Genomic DNA, 23,393 nt, shown 5'->3' with positions numbered 1-23,393 from the left:
TTTAACTAATCACATTTTAAGCAACTTATGATATAAAGGAAAATCAGATGGGGGGGGTTCTTCCGAAGTTAGTTGGTGACGTTATAAGTAATTGCGAGATAAGATGGGAGCCAGAAATTAGGGGTGGGGGACTGAAAATGATAATATAATGGATTGATTATACAATATTTAAGATCAACTTGGTAGATAAACATTTATGGACGGAAAAAAAAAGCTAGCATTTAATACAACAGAAATACATAAATTAAATACTGAAATAAAATGTAGTTATTAATATTGGAATCTAAAAATAAAAAGTGCGAATTAGTAGAGAAAATCACTTATCACAACAACGCTTCTTCCGTCTCCAAACTGCAAACTAGTGAAGAATTTAACTTTTAATAGCGTTCAGAAGATTTTTTTTTTTAAATTAACCGTTAAGAGAAAGCGTGATTTTATTCTGAACTTTAACTAATCACGTTTTAAGCAACTTATGATATAAAGGAAAATCAGATGGGGGGGTTCTTCAGTTAGTTGGTGACGTTATAAGTAATTGCGAGATAAGATGGTATATATATATATATATATATATATATATATATATATATATATATATATATATACCGTTAAGGATGATTTTTGTTTGGCGAGAATTTGGAGAAAGTAAAGTACCTGCATTCTACAGTTACATATCTTCTGCTCATTGTTTATGTTTGTATTTTTTTAGAATTTGTGTCATTACACTTTCTGATAATTACTTTTTGGGTATTATTTTTGTTGTTCTTATGTTCTTTACATTTGAATATCTGTATCTATATCTATATCTATCTATCTATATCTATATCTATATATATATATATGTATATAATATAAAAAACTAGAACAAATTAGAACACATATTCACACACATATATGCATATATATACATATATATGTATATATATATATATTTATATTTATATATATTATTATTGAAGGAATTCAAAAGGTGTTTTTTTGTATACACAAATGCTTAAATCAGAACGATTAAAACATAGGATTTATAAAGTATCTATGTATAGTAATGTGCAAACGCAGAAAATAGCATAATATCTATAAATACAATGTAAATAAATAGCATAGTAACTATAAATATAAATAGCATAGTAACTATAAATACGATGCTTTTTTAGTTTACAATCTTTAATGGAGGAAAATAAAATTTATTTTACAGATTATGGTATTATATTTTAATACAGTTGTCCTGTGTAGTATAGACTATAATTTCATAAGTCCGTCTTCCCAAGAATCACATAATAGATTGTAAACTTTCGGAGCAGGTGAGTATTACATATTTGTTTGGAGAAGGGCTTATTATATCATCTGTTATGATATGGTTAGTCGATCTTCCGATAATTATCGGCTTCTCTTGAAGTGCGCGTGAGAAGAGATGGCGTAGTATTTGTTCTATCGCATAACACTTGTACTTATATGAATAAAGATATATTATTATTATTATTGATATATTACCTTCTCTTGTAGAGGCATATAGTAGAGTTTTGTTCCCTATTGTACTATTCAATCTATGGTAAAATTTCTGTTTTATGGTTCTGATATCATTCACCCAAGCATTTACTCCTCCTTTATTCTGGAGTTTAGTAGTTTTCGTGTGTCATGATTATTCACCTCAGCGATAATCACCTCTTTTAATTATTTATGTAACATTTCGATAAGCGACAATACGTGTCAGATGATACCTTGTCCTCTGTAATTTTTTTTAAGATTAATTTTTAAAACTTATATTTTTCAAGATGTAAAAATAGAGTATATTTCTGAAACTAATGCAAACAAACGTGGGAAAATTATTTTCACACATATTACACAGGGTCTGCTTCTAGAATAAAACATTTTTAGATAAGTACATCTGGAATTGGATCGTCAGGAGAGATCTTAAAAGATCTACTGAGAGCATTTTAATGGCAACCCAGGAATAAATCACTCGCATTACGTTCGTCAAACACTACATCGGAAAAAACACTGATATGCAGATTGTGTAATGAAAGCGTAAGAAAAATAATCCTATATTATTATAAGAACATAATGTGCTTGCTCACCATCAGTATAAAAGATGGAGACACGACAAAGTCGCTTAAGTCCAACACTAGACCATATGAAAACTCTATTAATTAGATCCCAAAAGACGTGGTATGAATATACATAGAGATTCTATAGGAAAACGATAATGTTAGATTTCTATGGAACATCCGCATACAAATTGATAAAATCCTTGGGCATTCTAAACCTGCCATATTTTTTCTAAACAGAAACAGGACAACTTAATCAATCATTGACATAAACTGTCATTTCGATATCAGCGTGTTAGAAATAGAACACGAAAAATACCAAGATCTTAAATAGGAATAAGACTACGGAAATACAAAGAAGTCAAAAGTGATTCCATTGTAATTGGAACGCTTGGGACCATGACCAAAAGCCACCTGAAATATTTTCATCAGATGGACAAATAATATTATTTATCAAATAGTGCAGCTTGCGTGTATTAATTCGACGGAATTATCCTGATGTTATAAAAAATATCAATTAAATACATCCAAAAGTCGAGACATTATTATTATTATTATTATTATTATTATTCTTGTTGTTGTTTTTGTTGTTGTTTTTGTTATTATTATTATTATTATTAATAATAATAATAATAAAAATAAAAGTAATAATAATAATAATAATAAAAACAACAACAATAATAATAATAATAATAATAATAATAATAATAATAATAATAATAATAATAATAATAATAATAATAATACATATAAACTGTGAACAATACCCAGTCTTGAATGCTGAAATAAGAATAACACAAAATTCGAAAGCAGACGGGCACAGGGAATCAAGAAAATCGAAACGGCACCATACTAATTACTTAAAAGTAAATAAATAGTTGCGTCTACATCGGAGGACGCAATACAAAAGAGTATTAAACAAATCCGGGAGGGGGGAGCCGAGAAAGGCAGGAGTGAAGAAGACCTCCGCTTAAAATGTGCGAAGATGATTGGGGCTTAATTGGAGGAATCTTGCCAGCCGTACCCCAATGCCAGCAGGAAACAAATGTTAAGCTTTAGTTATCGAGAGAAGTGAAGAGAACTCAAAATCTGAAGAGATTTGTTGTCACTTGGACTCCAGAAAACACCACATACATCGTCAGTGAGCTGGTGATGGTCTATATGCGATCTCGTAGCGAGTCAATAATAATAATATTTATGACGAGGAGAGATAAAGACGTGATAATATACCATCCAAATACTAGCTGAGAATGAATGGAATGTGCTATGATTATAATAGTGTTTGACATCAATCAGATAACAAGATCACGGCTGTACGGTATCAGTTAAAAATCAAACGAATAAAAGTTACATCGCAAATAAAAAGTGCAAACTAATACTGATGTGACATAATGAAATGTATTGTGAATCTAAAGAAAATTAATGTCACTTAAACTCTAGAGGAAAACGTACTCTCGCTATTGCTGAGAAACAGCTTTTAAAGTCTGGCGTAAGAATTTTAAGTGAGTCAAGATAATGCAATAAAAATGTAAACATATATATATGGAATTTCGTGCGAATAAAACTGGCACAAATGTAACGTAGAAGAAGAAGACACCTACCTTGCACGTCCGCTCAAATCAAAAATCGTCAAAATATGACACAAGGACGTTCAAAATTCATGCACGTCAAACAGGAAATTCAAGACCATTTCCATTAATGTTCTTCGCGCTTAAACACCGAGTGAGAAAAATCTTGAAACAAACACAGTGGGAAGTTTCACTAATCAACACCGAGGAAAACTGCAAGCGGAAAAAATTAAAAGTGAAAATACATCCTGCTTTGGTTCAATTATTTTTTTTTATGCGATGTTTCTGAATACCACTTCGTAGCATAGCAACAGTAAAACGGAATATGCGATACTACAACTACAAATACGACCACTATTACAAATAATAATAATAAAAGTAATAATTATTATGAAAAAGAAAACGAAGAAAAAGAAGAAGAACAACAACAACAAGAGGAAAACGAGAAGAAAAACAAGAAGGAGACATGGTATTTGTAAAGGGAGATAAAGTTTTATTTTATTTTTGTATGTCTATAACTACCAAAAGAATCAAATGAAAAATAAGATACAAGGTCAAACAGAAAGAATGACTGGTGCGAATAATGCTGCTAATAATAATACTAAAAATAACAAACTATTCCAGTTACAGAAAAGGACGAAATCGCTTTTGGAAGTATGGATATAAGTGGGCAGATGTTATTGACCAAATATCAAAGGCCATGCTATCATTAGAAAGGAAAACCAATCCATGCATAAGTCGATCAATATTTCATATATACACACACACATATATATATATATATATATATATATATATATATATATATACATATAAAACTCAATGTGTTTATATTATTCAGCCATTATGCATATTTATCAGTGTACATATCTGTGCATCTTCGATATGCTCATACATATCAATGTGCACGTATCTATATATCAGTCATTATATCGATCGATCTGACAACATGATTCTCTGCTTATTTATGTCATAGAGGTTGTATGCATATGCGTGTACTAATACTTTAAACACGCATATACGTACATTAAATATAAATCAGATGATAAACAGTAGCTGTAATTTTGGAAAATACAATGTTATTTATTATATATTTTCTGTAATGTATTTTAATCGATGAAATTACTCAAGATATCTATAAGATGAGCGTGTGACATCCACAAAAAGTAAAATTAAATTAAGCAAAGGAAATGCCAGTCAAATAATTGTTTGAGAGAATATCAGCGATTGGCTAAGAAAAATTCAGCTGGGGAAGGATATAAAAAGATCTGATTGGTTACCTAGCTCAACTAAACACGGGTATATATATATATATATATATATATATATATATGTGTGTGTGTGTGTGTGTGTGTGTGTGTGTGTGTGTGTGTGTGTAAAACACGGGTATATATAAAACACTCTGTAATGAGAAGCCCATGTCAAAGCGATGAATTACCTGCATAAAAGTCGGACATTGTTGTGTAGCATGCTTGCCATAAATCTTTTTCTTAATTTAAATTTCTTCTCTAAACCCATATCAAAGTACTGTAAAATAAATACTAAAAATATAAGCACGATTTATTATATCTTTGATAATATTATATGCGTATACATGGAATAATATATCTATAAGTATATATATATATATATATATATATATATATATATATATGCAAGCACTTAATAAATAAATATCGTGATGGTTTTAATCAAGAAATAATCAAATATATTTACTGAAAGCATAAAAAATAATTTATAAATAACCTCATTATTTTATCAAAACAAGGACACTTTAAGGAGAGAATTGAGAAAAACTCCTTATGTCACGCTGCAGTATATATATATTGAAAGTGAAGAAGGGCTTTTTTTAAACCTTATGAAAAAAGATCGACTATAATGTAAAAAGAAACAGCATCTACTAAACGTAAGAAAAATAAATTGTAAAGGAAGAAGATCGACTAAAAGGGGGAGAAAGAGAAAAGAAAAGGGGGAACGGTGAAGAAACTGGAAGTATTTTTCGCCGACTGTCTTCAGAAGTAAATGTCGGAATGAAGTAATGTTGGCATGAAGTAATTTCTATGAGGGGGAAAAACACCGCGTAGAAATTAACGTGGTGGCACCTGTTTAAAAACGTTCAACGAACGTACGTGGTCCATCTGTTTGCAAAGAACAGGTCTGCAACAGTTTATTGTAAGGGCCTCCAATAATCCGAAATGTTGAACAGACCTAGCCCTGTGCAAAATAGAGAACCACTCCGGTGTGTACTCACTCGCACATTTATTTTAACTGGTCAGGTGATCACCGATCGCGGTAGCAGAAACACGTGATCGTGCAGAGGAGTCTAACCTACCCTGTCGTATATATAAAGGGACATGTTCGGAAATTCTGACCTCCAATCTGTGACTCGTTCTGCCCACGTAGTCAGCTCCACACTGACACTTAATTTTATAGACGTTCGTTGAACGTTTTTAAACAGGCACCACCAGGTTTTCTACGCGGTGTTTACCCCCCTCATAGAAATTACTTCATGCAACCTTTGTTTCAATAAAAAAAGCAGCGAGTACTGAAGCGACCGAAAAAATAGTCGTGTAGGCAGGCTCCAACCTGAAAAGCGATATAATTTGCCCACTTAAGAAATAATAACGGACGCGTTTGCAAAATTTAAGAACAAAATGAAATTCCTTTTATTTGCTTGTTTTTTTTTTTACTGGCTGCTTTCGTAAATAAAATAAAATTTTGTACTTGTTTCTTTTTTCTTTAGTGGGAGGGGGGTGAATTCCCGGAACGCTCAAAGTTTCTGTGTAGTCGTTTCAAGAATAATAAAAACAAACAAATAAGATCTTTTCGTTTATTCTTAAGTGTTTTATTTATTTATTACTATTTAAAAATAAACAAAACATCTTTCTGTCTATACGAAATTTATTAATATTTAAAAAATAAACAAAACATCTTTCTGTCTATACGAAATTATTTTTTCACTCTAGACTTATTGCGATTAGCAAATTATTTTATGTGGGGAAGAGTTTCTTTTTTATCTTTCGAACTTCGGAGCGTATAAAAATCTTGTCAGAGGAAATAACTTTACCCGTTTCTAAAAATCCATGCAGGAAATAATAATTCCAAATAAATTAAATTAAATATATTATCAATATAATTATTAATTAAAGTTGATGTAACAACAACCTAAAACAGAACCCTTAAATTACTCTGTCGCTAGAAACTTAAACTAACATGCAGCTATTTAATAAATCAATTTTACTAAATGTATATGCAAATGAGGTAACCTCTTAATCGTAAATTTTGAAAGAACCATATTATGTATAAATATAAATAAAATATTAAAGTAAGAACCTTTTGTATATATTAATCAAATTGTGAAAAAATAACAAACAAATAGTCAGGAATAATAATTTATATATATATGTATATATATATATATATATATATATATATATATATATATATATATATATATTAAAAGTTATACTCATATGCAGGAAACCTATATCTTAAATTCCAAGTGCTTGGACACAAAATTGGCGGAAATGTTTGGTAGATTCAGCAAGTGTACACTCTTTCAACTTTGACTACCAAATTTTCGCCCCTAAAACTGATTAAAAAGCTTGTTGCCTGTCTGAATACGCTTTATGTAAAATTTCACATTTTTAGACGCAAAATTGGATGAATAGTTTGCAAGAAACCGCAAAGGTAAAATCTTTTGAACTTTGGCCACTTGGTAGCTAAATTTTCGGCTTAAAACCGATCTAAAACCTTGCCCTATGTCTGAATACACGTTATGAAAAATTTCAGATGTTTTCGCACAAAAATTAACTGAGAGGTCCAATTTTTTAAAAATTTCACCCCTTAACATTTATTTATTTTTTTTGAGCTCAAATCAAGGTAAAAAGTTTGATCCATGTTTGGTGAAGGAACCTACATCTAAAATTTCAAGTGTTTAGACCCATATTTTCTAGAGTTCTCAAAGGTCAATTTGTTGAACTTTAACTCGTTTATAGCCAAATTTCTGGCCGAAAACCGATTAAAAAGATTTTCTAAAATCTCAGTACACTTTATGTCAAATCTCGAATCTGTTGAGTGAAAATTGATCGAGTAGTTTGGTAGGGAAATGTACACACGCAGACACACAGACAGACAATTTCACTTTTATAGATATATAGATACAGGTTATAACGATAAAATTGTCACCCTAGAAAAATACATAATTTCATTTGAGTCTGATGAAACCGGTTTTCGATTACTGTTACAGACCATCTACTAGTTGGCCAGTTGTGAACAAGTCATAAGAGCCACAGAAGCAGTATATAATGTCTGTAAATAACACAATTTTGAAAGAGCGAAATCGATGATGCGCTTCTGTACAATTCATGCTCTCTACCAATCCAAGTTATGATGACAGGACTATTATCAACACCTTAGAAATGCAAAGTCTTTGTTTTATCGTTATTTCCATGACAGGTGCTCGTCCAAGCTCCAATCTCTCCCTCTCTTTGCATATCTTTTACGAAAAATACCTGTCCAGCTAATTTTCTCCAACCTTTATCTGTGCCTAAATCAAAATGTATATTCCATGAAAAACGCATCTTTCTTAGAAGTGCACGCCTGTGGAATTCTTCCGTTTGCCTGTTTCCCACCTGACTACAACTTGGATGTCTTCAAGTCCAACATAAACAAATTCCTGAGGAATCGCCCCCTTAAGTCAGACACTTTATCAAATCTCCAATACTAACTATTACTACAATACTACCCCATTGATTACTGTACACGCAATGACCCTTATCTCCGAGTTGCTTCCGGGCCTTGATAAGTGGTGACCTCCATGTAAAAACAAAAAGAAAAAAAAGAAAGTCGGCCGGTTCAACGCTTAAAGACAAAGCTCAACGAAATTTCCGGACACCGGCTATGGTATTTGGTTTGGCTTCAAGTGAGGGCCCCATCATGCCATCTCACATCTTCGAAGTCGGCTTAAAAGTCAACAACAAACTGTACCTGGATGTGCTGAAAAGTTTTGTGATTCCTTGGTGCAATCGGGTGGTCGCTAGCAGACTCTGGGCTTGTAGCAGGGCTTTCCGCCGGCCCACAAATCCATAGAAACCAGGCTTGGCTTCAGAAAGAGTGCTAATACATTGTACCATTCCGTCACTGCCCCCCCCGGATCCCGCAAGACTACTTCGTTTGATCATAATTCGAGAGCATTACGAATATGCCCTTCCACAACACAAAAGTCAGCATGATCTTCGCCATCTGCCGAGAATTCGCCGGGTATTCGCCGAGCTACCGCCGGCGCTGGTGGAAAAAAGAGTTCTGCCAGTTAAGGACCTGTATCGATGCGGTGATTGAGGCTGACGGTAGCCAAATTAAATAGATGTCATCTCTACTACATAATGAAGTTACTTTAATTGATTTTTTTCAATAAAAGTTTTAAAATAAAGTTAATTTTCTTTTCCCGAAGGCGACAAATTTATCGTTGAAACTTTTACTTAATAGATAATTTTGTGCATAATAAAGTACCTACATTCTAGTTACATATCTTCAGCTTATTATTTATGTTTTTTTTTAGTTTCCTTAGAATTTGTGCCATTACAATATTTGATAATAATTTTTTTTTTTTTGGTAATATTTTCGTGTTATTATGTTTGCCATCTTTTAATACTTGTATATATATATATATATATATATATATATATATATATATATATATATATATATATATATATATATATATATATATGTGTGTGTGTGTGTGTGTGTGTGTGTGTGTGTGTGTGTGTGTGTGTGTGTGTGTGTGTATGTATGTATGTATATATATATATATAATGAGACTAGTATAAATAGGACACACACTCACACACATATATATTATATATAAATATATATTTGGATATATAATTATTGAAGAATTCGAAAGCATTTTGTTCCGTTTATACAAATACTGTAACCAGAACGAAGTATGCATTTTAATTTTATGATACAACATAGGATTTATAAAATATGTATATATATAATTATCGGTGAACGCAGAAAATAGCATAGTACCTATAAATATGCTGGTTTTATAGTTGACAATATTTAATGGAGAAAAATAAAATTGATTTAATCGATTATGATATTATATTTCAATATAGTTATGTTGTCTTATATAGGTTATATTTTCACCTAATCTATTTTAAACGTGCGGAACAGGTCAGCAATACATATATGGTAGGGGTTTAGTATATTTTGTATTATATATTATATAGGTTATTATATTATATAAGTTATATTATATATATCCCTCTCTGGTTCCCCAGTCGTCCCATAAATCACCTTATATATTTTAAACGTGTGGAGCAGGTCAGCATTACATATATGTTTGGTAAGGGGTTTATTATATTATCTGTTATGATATTGTTAGTCGATCTTCCAATTAACTTTTTTTCTTTTATTTAAGTGCGCGTGAGAAAAGATTGCGTAGTATTTCTTGTATTTCACAAAATGAAATTAAGGAATTAAGGTATATTATTAGTATATTATCTTCTATTTTGGGGCCAGATAATAGAGTTTTTCCCATTTTTTTTCTTTATTACATTTTCACCCCAAACAAGGAAAATTGCCACTTTGGTGTAGGGGGCTACTGTCAGGGGCAACAACTACTGGGGTACTATGTAGGGATTTGGGCAGCAAGGTGTCGGTTCACGTTACACTTGAACTTCTGCACGTCAGTACTGTTGGGGAAGCAGGGACCTGGAATGGAATTCCAGAGTCTAGCGGTTCTGGGGAAGAAACTATTGGAGTAAAAAGCTCTTTTACATCTAGGGATCTCTACAGTGTGGGGGTGGGATTTAGCAGCCTGTCGGGTTTGTCGAGGGTGCTCCCGTCGTGGGGGCACAAGTGATTGCAGTTCGTCAGAGCATTCACCACTAAAATACTTGTAGAAAAGGCAGAGGGATGCAACATTTCGTCGATGGGACAGAGGCTGAAGCTTAGATGCCAGTTCAGGGCCTATCAGGTTTGCGACTCTCTTTTGAACCTTGTCAAGGAGCGAGAGACTAGTAGCAGATGCACCAGCCCAGATGTGGCAGCAATACTCCATACATGGGCGAATGGTGGCCTTATAGAGGTGCAGAATACTTTCGGGTGTTAGTAGTTTTCTAGCACGGTAGAGAGAGCCCACCTTTCTTGCAGCGGCCCTGGCAATGCCTTCAACGTAATTTTTCCAATTCATGTTTCCTGTGAACGTTAGGCCAAGGAGTTTGAAAGATGGACTCTCAGATAAAGAGTCGTTGGCCATTGCTATGGGTGGTAGAGAGGGTTTCTTGTAATTATTATGCTTTTCAATCTAAAGTAAAATTTTGGATTTATGGCTATGATATCATCCACCCAATCAGTTACTCCATTTTTATTGTAGGCGTGAATAGTTTCCGTCTATCATATTAAAATCACCATCAGCGATAATTATAATTTAATTATAAATTATATAATTATAATTTAGTTATAAATTCTATAATTATAGTTTAGTTATAAATTATATAATTATAATTTAGTCTTAAATAATATAATTATAATTTAGTTATAAATTATATAATTATAGTTCAGTTATAAATTATATAATTATAGTTTAGTTATAAATTATATAATTATAATTTAGTCATAAATTATATAATTATAATTTAGTTATAAATTATATAATTATAGTTCAGTTATAAATTATATAATTATAGTTTAATTATAAATTATATAATTTATAATTTAGTTATAAATTATATAATTATAATTTAGTCATAAATTATAAAATTATAATTTAGTTATAAATTATATAATTATAATTTAGTCATAAATTATATAATTATAATTTAGTTATAAATTATATAATTATAATTTAGTCATAAATTATATAATCATAATTTAGTTATAAATTATATAATTATAGTTCAGTTATAAATATAACATATGGATGAACGACAATAGATGTTTCATTGTGCCTTAAACTGGTTTCTTGTGTTAATTTAAAAAAAAAATATTGATTTTTTTTTCTGAATTACAAACTTAATGAAGGATTAATTCTTTTAAAAGCATGAATGCTAATGAATATTTCATTATTTTGTTAAAAATCATTGTTCTAACGTTGATGAAATTATTATCTCTCTTTCCTTGCACTTGCTAATCAATTATCGTCTTAGATTCTGAATTTATCATTCAGCAGAAGTTGCTTTGTTATTCTGAATGAAAATAATACATTAATATGCTTTCATCTTTTATAATCAGTAAATAGACTTCTACAAATTGATTAATCATACATGAGGAACAACATCAATGATTCTTTAAAAATGGTCTAATGCTAACTTCATTTCATCTTTATAATAATAATAATAATAATAATAATAATAATAACAACAACAACAACAATGATAGAGTAATGCCTTTAGAAAAGAGAACCGAATGTGATAATAGTAAAGAAAATGGGAAATTCTTGTAAAATAAAAAATGTCTGCTTCAGATGATTACAGTAAAAATTATTGAATTATTGTCCCAGAAAATCAAATAAATTACATGGCAATAGTCCGTGTACTGATATATATATATATTTATATATATATATATATATATATATATATATATATATATATATATATATAGTAAGTTATAAAATGTATATGACGATTAAGCTACACTGAATATTCCGCGTTTCATCCACTCAAGGATTCTTCAGGCTTATGCGCGAATTCTGTGTTTTTTTGTCGTTTTTATATTCGCATCTTCTATTGAGATTTTAGTTAGCCAATCAGCTATCTAGTATCCACCGCGCCCTTCTTATCAGCCAATAAGCATGCATTCGTCGGACCTCTGGTTGACGTGTTCCTTTGTGTGTGCTATGTTTAGCCTGGATATTTAGTTTTTTGATCTGTTTTTAATCTAGGTTAGTGTTTGTTTTTTTTGTTTTTTTATTAATGTTAGTTTATATATAAATATATATATATGTGTACACACATATATACACATATATATATACATATATGTGTGATCGTTTATGTATATTCATATTTATTTAATTTGTTTATTTGCTTATTTTCTATTGATTTTGTTAGTTTTAAAGCTATTTTGTATCGCTATCCTAGAGTAAATTTTATCTTGTGAACACAGTTGTTTGCTATTTCTCTTCTACAGTTTAATAGATGTTGGGGTCCTTTAAAGTACAGGATAGCAAATTTTTCATGAAGGCATAATCTACATGGGTCGTCTAGGTCCCTACACGTGGTGGGTTGTCTTATTATTTTCCATTCGACTACCGGCGAATGTCCGCTTTTCGTTGAGTTCCCAGCATTTATTCGCTAGTGTTGTTTTTATACGGTGTTTTTTATTGTTGAATGCACTTTTGTGGTCATAGTATCGAGATTTGAAATCTAAGGAAGTCATACCTACGTAATATTTCTTGTTATTCGGGGTTTCTTTCGCAAATATTGTGGCCTGGTAAACTACGCTTTTGGTTAGACATTTATTTTGAAGTGGGCAAAGTGTGCGGTGTCTACAGTTGCATTTATCTTGTTCGTTATTAGTATTTTATTTTTAGTAAGGTTGTTCTTGTCCGGGGATTTGTTTATTATTATTATTATTATTATTATTATTATTATTATTATTATTATTATTATTATTATTATTATTATTATTATTATTATTATTATTATTATTTCTGCTTGTGTTAGTTTTATTTTTGTCATGGTGTCTACTTTTTTATTGTTTATTTTGTTGTTTACATTGTTTTTATTTAATATTTTGTTATTATGTGCTTTAATTATCATCTCTTAATTTTTGCAACACCTGTAGGATAACTTTAAGGTATTTTTATTGAAAATTTTGTATAAGGCGTTGGTTGCGGGAAAGTGTTTTTCAATAAGATCTAGAAATTTCTTACCAAGTTTTTTTTTTAACATTTGATTGTATGGGGCCGTATACCAAATTATGTTTCTTTTTCTTCTATTTTTAATTTTATTATATTTTATTATATATATTATAGTTAGTATATTAATTATATGTGAGTAAATTAAGTAGTTACATATATATATATATATATATATTGATATATATATCCTCCATATATATAGATAGATAGATATATCCTCTCCCCCTCTGTCTCTCTTTCTGTCTCTCTCTGTCTCTCTCTCTATATATAGATATGTATATAGATATATGTATCCTCCATATGTATATACATGTATATATAATACATGTATATATAACTATGTATACATATATATATATATATAAAAATATGGTAAGTTATGAAAATATATATGGCAATTACGTTACACAAGCTATTCCGCCTCTCATACTCGTTAGAATTCGTCTGGCTTATGCAAAATCTTGGCGAATTCTCATGAGAATTAAACACGGAATATTCTGTTTAGCTTAATTGCCATAAATATTTTTATAACTTACTACCTAGCACTAACTATGTATTAATCACTTTTGAAGGTAATACGAAAATGTACGCCTCAGATTATATCTTCGTATATTGATACATGGGATTAAATGAAGTAATCACACACACACACACACACACACGCAAACACACACACACTCACAAACACACAGGCACACAAACGTACACACCCATATACATATATATATATATATATATATATATATATATATATATATATATATACTGAATAATCATAGCATAATCACGTTTACATACCGGTTCTTGTTAGATCACTGGAGGCAAGTAACGTTCAGCCTGGTCAGTACCAAATGGATGACCATTTTGAAAATTCTAGGAAGGGCGCCGACAGCTACTTGCAAGAGTTGCAAAAGCCTAAAGTCGTCATCTCCCCTAACGCGAATATACATGTAACTGGGGATCGTTTGTGGATTGCATACTCCTTTGTAACTTTATATATATATATATATATATATATATATATATATATATATATATATATATATATATATATATATATATATATATATATATATAACGACGAATACCCATCAGCAGACTGGTAAAATTAATTCTGGTAAAATTAATAACTCCAATCAAATAAAAAAAAAAACTCTGTATGAATTGTGCACTCGTTAGGAAAATAAAACTGAATATATAATAGTAATTTTATTTCAAATCATTTGCATGATTTTACACCCTGAAACATGTCAAAATGAACATAAACGTTTTAATAATCTTCAAAATCATTTAGCCTTTAATGTAAATTTATTGTATGTAATGATAATTATCAGATCCAATGCAGATATCTTATATTTGAAATTTTCCAAAGTGATGATTATGCCGAAATTATGCAATCTAAAGCAATGCTTAAATACTTCAGAGAAAAGAGAAACTCAGATTGTATTTATTAACTAATGTATGAAAAATATTGCAAACGTGTTTAACAATTATCTCATTTTCCCCTTTGACCCAAACTTAATTAAGCTAAATATAAGTACTGTATTTGGATCCCATACTACAAGCGGCTGTCTGTCAAAATTCATAGTAATCGTTTAATTAGTTTATTACTAAATAATGTGCATACAAACTTATAAACTTACACGTGCCTAACTTTACATGAGTCGGTTATTTAATTAAACTAATACAGGAAATAATTATAAAATGATAAAGAAGAGAAATGTTGGGAGAAAGTGTATAATAGTAACAGCATCAAAATGGTTGCATTTCAAAAGCTGAACATGGTGCAGAATATTTGCAAAAATACAAATAAAGAAACAACGAAAAACATGACACGAACATATATTAATCAATTGGCAACTTCAGAAACAGCTGCATTTGAAAAACAGAAATAACTTGATAGACAGAAAGAAAAGCAAAAGCATTACAATTTAACGAAAATTAAATTAACGATAGAATAACGATCAAATAAAGGTAATGTAAAAATAAACGTACAGAAAATTGAAACATTGTTTCCTCACGCTAATTCTTTGAGGAACAAAATAACAGAAGAAAAATTCATTGGCAAGAAATATATAAAATGAATAATAATACGGAAACACATTTGCCTACGAAAACTTTAGAAAAGAATGTATAACACAATTAAAGTTAAAACGCGAAGAGAGAAAAGTATTACACATTATTTTGATTTATGCTGTCGATGATCTAATCGTATTGATTTGAATAATGTGGCTGTAATTATAATCGATAAACAAGTTTCTAATTTACTGCTGATGTATACTTGTACATGTTCTGACCTAAAAACGGTTAAATTAATTCCATTTCTTAAATTAATATGAACGCGTACAACTGGTTGAATATTATAATTCATAGGAATATTTTAATTCATATATATATATATATATATATATATATATATATATATATATATATAATATATATATATATCTTTACATGTCTGTGTGTGTGTACTGCACATTTGAGAAATTGATAAGATACGATTTTTTAAAAATAATCTCATACGTTTTTTTTTCAAAAATGAATTATTAGAATACATAGATTTCAATTTATCATTATTCTATGAATTATAATTCATATTTCACTCGACAAATAGTCATTATATCATATATCTAATCTTTCAGTAGAATGTGATTAAAGATGTGTCACATGACATAAAAATGAAGTAAATCAATGACATTTAAATAAGTTAAAAGGAAAAGAAGGAAAACAGAAAAAGGTAAGTATATGAAAAGAAAAGTAAAATAATAATAATAATAATAATAATAATAATAATAATAATAATAAAGATGACGAAATGAAACGAGAGGATGGAACAGAAGAAATAGACAAATATTACAGTTCATGAACGAGGAAAAACAAGCTCCCATCATTAAAGATTCGAAAGAAAAGACATTAAGAACAGAAACAGAAGGTTAACAAGCTCCTGTTACACCTAACAATCTCGGACTAAAACAATCTAATTTACACAGGAGCAAATATGGTAAGCATGAAGTTCAAACAAAGCCAACCAGGGAAAGAGGGATTGAAAAATCCTTGATGGGAAATCAACAAACATATAAAAGAAGCCAAAATGATAAACAGAAAGAAAACGTCGTGGAGAAGATGGAAAATCATAAATGTTACTTACATGAGGAGTTAAACAAGAAACATGAAGATCTAAACCAAAAAGTAAGAGCAAAAGAGGGGAGATTGAGATGATATATATAGAAATCTCAACAGTGCAAGCAAAACAGGATATTTGAAAACAATGAAAGCCAATTCTATCAAAATGTGATTGGAAGAAAAACAAAAACAGAACGACGAAACCCGACAGAAACAAAATTCTACTGGAGTAATACGAGGGGCGTGTAATAAGCAATGCCCCTGACCCACTTTCATTTCTCTGATCTATCTGAAATTTTGCACGTGTAATGATTTATATCTCTACGGGTTATGTGGCAAATTACAGCTCTGAAATTATTGTGGTTTCTGTTTTACAGTTGTTTGAACAGAGTCAGGTGTGAAATGGAGCCTGTTGAATGTCGAGCAATGCTCCAGTTTTTGTATTTGAAAGGACGCACAACACAGGATACTTTTGATGAAATGAAAGGAACTTATGGTGACAATTCCCCATCATATTATCTTGTAAAACGCTGGCATCGTGAATTTAAACATGACCGGAAGTCTGTGGAAACAGCTCCCAGACCTGGTCATCCCCCTTCTGCCATTGATGAGGCATCTGTCCGTCAAGTTGAGGCTGCCATTTTGGAAGATCGGCGCATTACTATTCGCCAAATAGACCAAGATGTAAAGATTAGTACAGGGTCTGTGGAAACTATTCATGATCATTATTCCCAGGTTGCTCACACCATTCCAGAAGCGAGAACGCGTTGAGTGCTCGAGGATGAATTTCGAGATGTGCCAAGAAGATGAATGAAAGTTTTTTCAAAAGACTGATTACACAAAATGAAACCTGGGTCCATCATAATGCTCCAAAGACCAAAGCCCAGTCAATGCAGGGGAAGCACTTGGACTCACCAACCCCCAAAAAAGGCAATAGTGCAGCCCTCCACTGGCAAGGTCATGCTCACAGTCTTCTGGGAGCAGGACGGAGTAGTGATGACAGATTTCCTGGCAAAGGTTACCACGATTACAGGAGCCTATTATGCTTCACTTTTGAGGAAATTAACGGAAGCTATCAAAATCAAGAGGCGGGGCAAGATCAGCAAAGATACCCTCCTTCTTCAGGGCAACATTTCTCTCCACAACTCACATGTTGCCAGATTAGAAGCACGGGCGTGTGGTTATGAAATACTCCCCCATCCTCCCTACTCTCCTGACCTTGCATCCTCTACCTTTCACTTCTTCCCGGCCATGAAGTTGATTTTGAAAGGAAAGCGTTTCCCAGATGATGCAGCTTTGATTTCTGAAGTCTCGTCGTGGTTGGAGGACCAACCTGGAGTTTTCTACAAAAACGGTCTCCAGCTGCATTGTTGGATCCTTCTATCGATCTAGAGGATTGCATCTGCTCCAGAGCTGCATCAAACGATGTGAGAAATGCATAATTCTGGGTGGTTTCTGTGTAGAGAAAGACAAATAACCGTGCCAAATTTCATTACTTTACTGCTATGGGTAGTGAGTCAGGGGCATTTCTTATTGCACGCCCCTCGTATAGGGGAAGAACAACGGGATCACAATAGAAATGCCGAATGGCTGAAAAACATGAAAGAAGAGTTACAACAAATCGAAGAGGGAACAGTGAATTAAATCAGTAATTAAACCCTTACAAAAACCATAGGACAAATGGCAAACTAGAGAACACCAGAGCTCGAAAGGAATCATACATACAGATTCACAACATTACACGAAAGAGTAGCTCAAAACATGAGAATATTTATACAGGAAACATCCGTGATGACAAAAGGCAGAAGAACACTCATACAGAAGGACACAGGGACAGAAATCGTCCCAACAACTAAAAGCCTATGATGTGCTTACTCACTATGTGGAAAATGCCAACAGCACAAGCGAGGAAACAAATCTACCACTCCCTGAATAATCGTGGATTTCTCCCGGAGGAACAGAAAATATGCCGGATAGGAAAAAGAGGAACACATGAACTGCTATACACAGATCAAAAGATCCTAAAGTAGGTAAAAACATGAGAAAGAATTTAGCCATGGCATGGATCATAGATAATAGAATGCCTAAAAATGTATAAAATACCAGGCAGGATCCTCAACGTGATTGAAAATGCAATGAGAATATGACGTTTGGAACTGACAGCTGATGGACAACACATAACAGAAACTAACATGCATCTTCCAAGATGATTCACTATCACCATTACTGCTCACTATAGCCATGATTCCCATGAATAATATACCGATAAAGTTATAAACTGGATACAAGTTTTCTAATATAGAGAAAAACATGAATTACCTGATATACATAGACGATCTGAAACTTTTTGCAAAGAGTGAAAAGGAACTAGAGACGCTAATAAACACTATCAGGATCTTCAGCCAGGATATTCAGATGAATTTGTTATGGGAACATGCGCACAACTAGTTATGAGAAAGGGAAAACTGGAGACGACAGAAGGGATGGAACTACCCAACCACACGGAGATGGGGGCACTAGGTAAAGAAGACGCCTATAAATACTTGGGAGTTCTAGTAGGAGACACTAACAAAGCAACAGACATGAAAGAGAGAATTAGACATAAAGACCTCAGGAGAAAAAGAAAACTCCTAGAAAGTAAATTATCCAGCAGAAACCAAATAAAAGGTATAAATACGTATCACTAGTATGATTCTCTGGACCGTTCATAGGGTGAACTAAAACAGAACTGAGACAGCACGATCAGGAGACCAGGAATCTCATGATCATGCGCAACGGATTACACTCCAAGGTCGATGTTGACAGAATCTCTACGTAAAAAGGAAAAAAGGCGGGAGAGGACTAGTTTGTATAGAAGACTGTGTGAATAACACAAAAAGAATTAGAAAAATACATATTGCAAAACACTGAAAGGATAACTATACCAACGAGAGACCCTGAAAAATAGAGAAAACAGAAAACAGAGTGACAAAGGATAAAACAAGTAAAGAAAAATGTGAAGAGAAACAACTACACGGAAGATACACAAGGATGACAAAAGATGAAAATACCGAAAACATCTAGACATAGATGCGAAAAGAACACATGACCGAGAAAGTGAATTTCTAATCACTGCAGCACAAGATAACTCGATAAGAACAAACCACATGAAAGCAAAGATTGACAAAACTCAAGAAAACAGCAAATGCTGTGGACAAAGAGCCGAAACGATAAATCATATAGTAAGCAAATGCAGCAAACTGTCCCTAAAGGAATACTAGAACAGGCACGACCAAGTAGGGAGGGCAGTGCACCTTGAAAAAAAACTGCATTTAGTAATAGTACAATCATAAACCGGCAACAGTACTTGAAAACGAGAATCATATACTCCTATGGGGCATGGACATACGAACAAATAAACCCATCCAAGTAAGAAGACCGGATATCGTAATAATTAACCAGAAAGGAAAGTCCTGTTAGATTTTGCTGTTCCAGCTGACCACAAGAGGAATATTAAAGAAAAGGAGAAACAGAGCAAATGCAAAAAGCTAAGCAGCGAGCCGAAAGGGATATGGATGGTGAAGAAAATCAAGATAATACCTATAATTATAGGAGCACTAGGAGCAATCCCGAAAAGCTTTGAAAAAAGAATGGGTGGAATTTTAATGGGAGCAATAACTAAGCCCAACTAATTACAATAATCGAAACAGCTTAAAAATTAAGGAAAACCCTTGAATGCAGAGACTAAAAACTATGATCTACAGGAGCGGGCCAGACAAACTGCTACAGAGACAAAATATGAAGAAGCCTTACATAGAAAAAAGAAAAGTTCTCTATCCCCTCCCCATTCCCTCCTATTATCTCATCTCCCCCCCCCCGCAAAAAAAAAAGAATGATACCGAATAGCAAGAAGGGTAAAAAAGGATGAAAAGATCGAGGAGAGAGTACTGACCAGACCTCCGCTGGTCAAGCGCGAAGAGAACTGGGAGTCTTATTTACGCTCAAATTCCAATGGATACCAATGGCTGCTGCCAGTGAGAAATCAATGATAAGCGGTTGTTGCGATAACGCTAATTTATTTGCAAATAGTACCGAACGAGATCGAAAATACTAGAAAGTTATGAAAACTTGTTGTCACTCAGCTTTTAGGGAACACCACATGCTATCCTTAAGGAGAGATCTTCGAGGACCTGTTTGAAAGCTTCTTGTGGGCCAATAATAATAACAATAAACTTATACAACAATAACGCAGTACATATAAATGCTGATGTTAAACAAATAAAACATATATATATATATATATATATATATATATATATATATATATATATATATATATATATATATATATATAACATGATCCTTGATCCTTGGGCCTAAATGAATAAAGCTAGTGAAATGCCATGCCCAGATGATTGGTAATAATCTTGGAGGAAGGTTACATATATAAACCCCTTCTCTTCGATGAGTTAGCACTTGCATACATTAATATAATATAATGCAATAGACATCAAACCACCAACGCTAATCCTGTCTGTTATAGTTTGATTGATCAAATCAACGGAATATGCAATTAAGTAAACAAGAAAAATAATGTAACAAAAACTCACATAAATTTGATCGAAAATATTTGATCGATATTACGAAATGAAATCTTTTGCAAAATTGAAAAACTGATAAAAATAAACTTTCTTATATTTATTAACATTCACTTGATTGCATGCATGTCGTCTAATTCCACACATATTTGTACATATAAACGTATGATGTTTTGTAACTTGATTGATGATTGGATTGAAACGACAGGATATCGTAGGTAAACATTTTTTATAAATGATAATATTGAACCTCCAAGAAATTATACGAAGGTCGTTGCAAAAGGAAAGCGTCATAATATTGAAATAATAATAATAAACAAAACAGAAAAAGCTACAATAACAGAAGTGTTACTGTTAAAACGAGCTCCATAATTTACTTTCCTACATAATCATCACTATTTTAAATGTACTTTCGCAAGTAATGAACGATGACTGTGCATGGGCATCTGGAGCGTGCTTTGTCATATGAGGGTCATCTCAAAAGTAATCTCATATAGTTTAACCCAAAGTTGAAGAGTGACAAAAACGGGAGTGATTTCATTGAAACTAGGGATCTTTAGTGCTCTATAATTTCCTTTTTTTACTTAAAATAATTATCATTCTCAGGATACGTCTTAACATCATTACTATTCTCAATGACGCGTCTTTGCTCCTGATGCACAAGACAGGAGTATTATCTACTAGTTTTACACGGTTACAATATAAAATGGAGAGATGATACTCTCAGGTAATAAATGCATGAGTTCAACAATACTTACACTGCAATTTGCAATCCCCTGTGATCCATTTGTACGGATGAAAAATAGGAGGCTTTACTTTGGGAATCCACCTCATATTAGCAAAATTCTCGATAGGTATCTCAATGCAACAATTAGTATGTTCGAGTTAAATATAGGATTGCAGACACATGTTAGAAAGTCATGGGATTTTCACCATAAAGCTTATATAAAGAGATTATCCCTTCCTGGGGCAATATGGAATAAAGCCAACGACATGCCAAGTTCCAATAACTGGAAGAAAGTTTTACGTAAAATACCTATTATCCTTGACGTGTTAGCACTAACATACATTAAGAGCGCCATCTACCTCTTTATCTCTACTCATATATAAAAAGCGTTTCGTGTGTGTTAGAGGGTTCGTTCCTTATTGGAACGGCTGATCTGATTTTTGTGAAATTTCACACAGATATACTTTATAGGTCTGGGAGTGTATATAATATATATATATATATACATATATATATATATTTGAAAAGTAATTTCCTTGAAGCATTAATGGTAAACAAATAAATATGAGTGTGTATGAGAGGCTATAAAAATGCAGGGGATCAGGCAGTGTAATAATGTGACTTACTTACAAACCTTCTATCAATAACAGACTTAAGTTCCATTTTTACCCTATTTTTCATATTTTCTTTTTAAATGACACACTTTGATCTTTTTTCGTTTGAAAAGATATGATATTCTAGACATATTAAAAACTTCTAGTTCTGTTTATCCCAAACTGTAAATATGTTTACTGATAGGCGTGTGTGATTGTTTTATTAGAAAAAAAAAACGGAATAAATAATAAAATAAAAAATAGAATAAAATGAAAAATAAAATCATCCTATCGTTTGTCCACTTTGTTCATAATTTACCCTACGTCCACACTCGGTTTTATATACATTGCCATAGCGTCTAAACTCCCTATATATATATATATATATATATATATATATATATATATATATATATATATATATATATATATATATATATATATATACATATATATATATATATATATATATAATTATTTACTAATTTACTATAATAAATAAATACCAACAAAAACTAGTGGTTCATCCTTTCGGGAATCTTCAGGGCGGAGTGTCACGATTAACACCAGTCGATAGATTCGAACCCGGCAACGCAACATGACTTGAATAGCAAATACCATATCCATTCTGCTACCGTGTGAAATGACGTTAATTTTAAGCCTGACGAATCCTAGCGTGGATGAAACGCGGAATATTCTGTGTAGCTTAATTGCAATATATATTTTGATAGCTTACTGTTGTACATATACACATATATATATATATATATATATATATATATATATACATATATATATATATTATTGAAATTAAAAACAATATATACAAATACGAAGAGAAATCACAGCAGAAAGTGAATGTAGTTCTGAATTGAAATGTGTTTCA

At 31.7% G+C, this 23,393-nt stretch overlaps 1 protein-coding gene and 1 long non-coding RNA gene across 3 annotated transcripts in view; one reads left to right on the top strand and one right to left on the bottom strand.

Moving 5' to 3' along the window:
* The window catches only part of LOC145242245 (glutamate receptor 2-like), an 815,605-nt gene that overhangs the window by 614,326 nt on the left and 177,886 nt on the right, over positions 1-23,393 (top strand). The window lies entirely within an intron of this gene.
* LOC145242162 (uncharacterized) overlaps positions 1-23,393 on the bottom strand; it is a 103,900-nt gene that overhangs the window by 41,813 nt on the left and 38,694 nt on the right. For both annotated transcript variants that reach the window (XR_013862665.1, XR_013862668.1), the window contains exon 2: positions 3,644-3,823. This is a non-coding gene — a long non-coding RNA (uncharacterized LOC145242162). The remainder of the gene's footprint in view (positions 1-3,643; positions 3,824-23,393) is intronic.

Source organism: Euprymna scolopes, chromosome 1 (assembly GCF_053919585.1).
Source record: "Euprymna scolopes isolate OS-2025 chromosome 1, ASM5391958v1, whole genome shotgun sequence".
NCBI lineage: Eukaryota > Metazoa > Mollusca > Cephalopoda > Sepiida > Sepiolidae > Euprymna > Euprymna scolopes.
The sequence above is the reverse complement of the archived record's forward strand: the minus strand, read 5'-3'. Positions and strand labels throughout refer to the sequence as shown.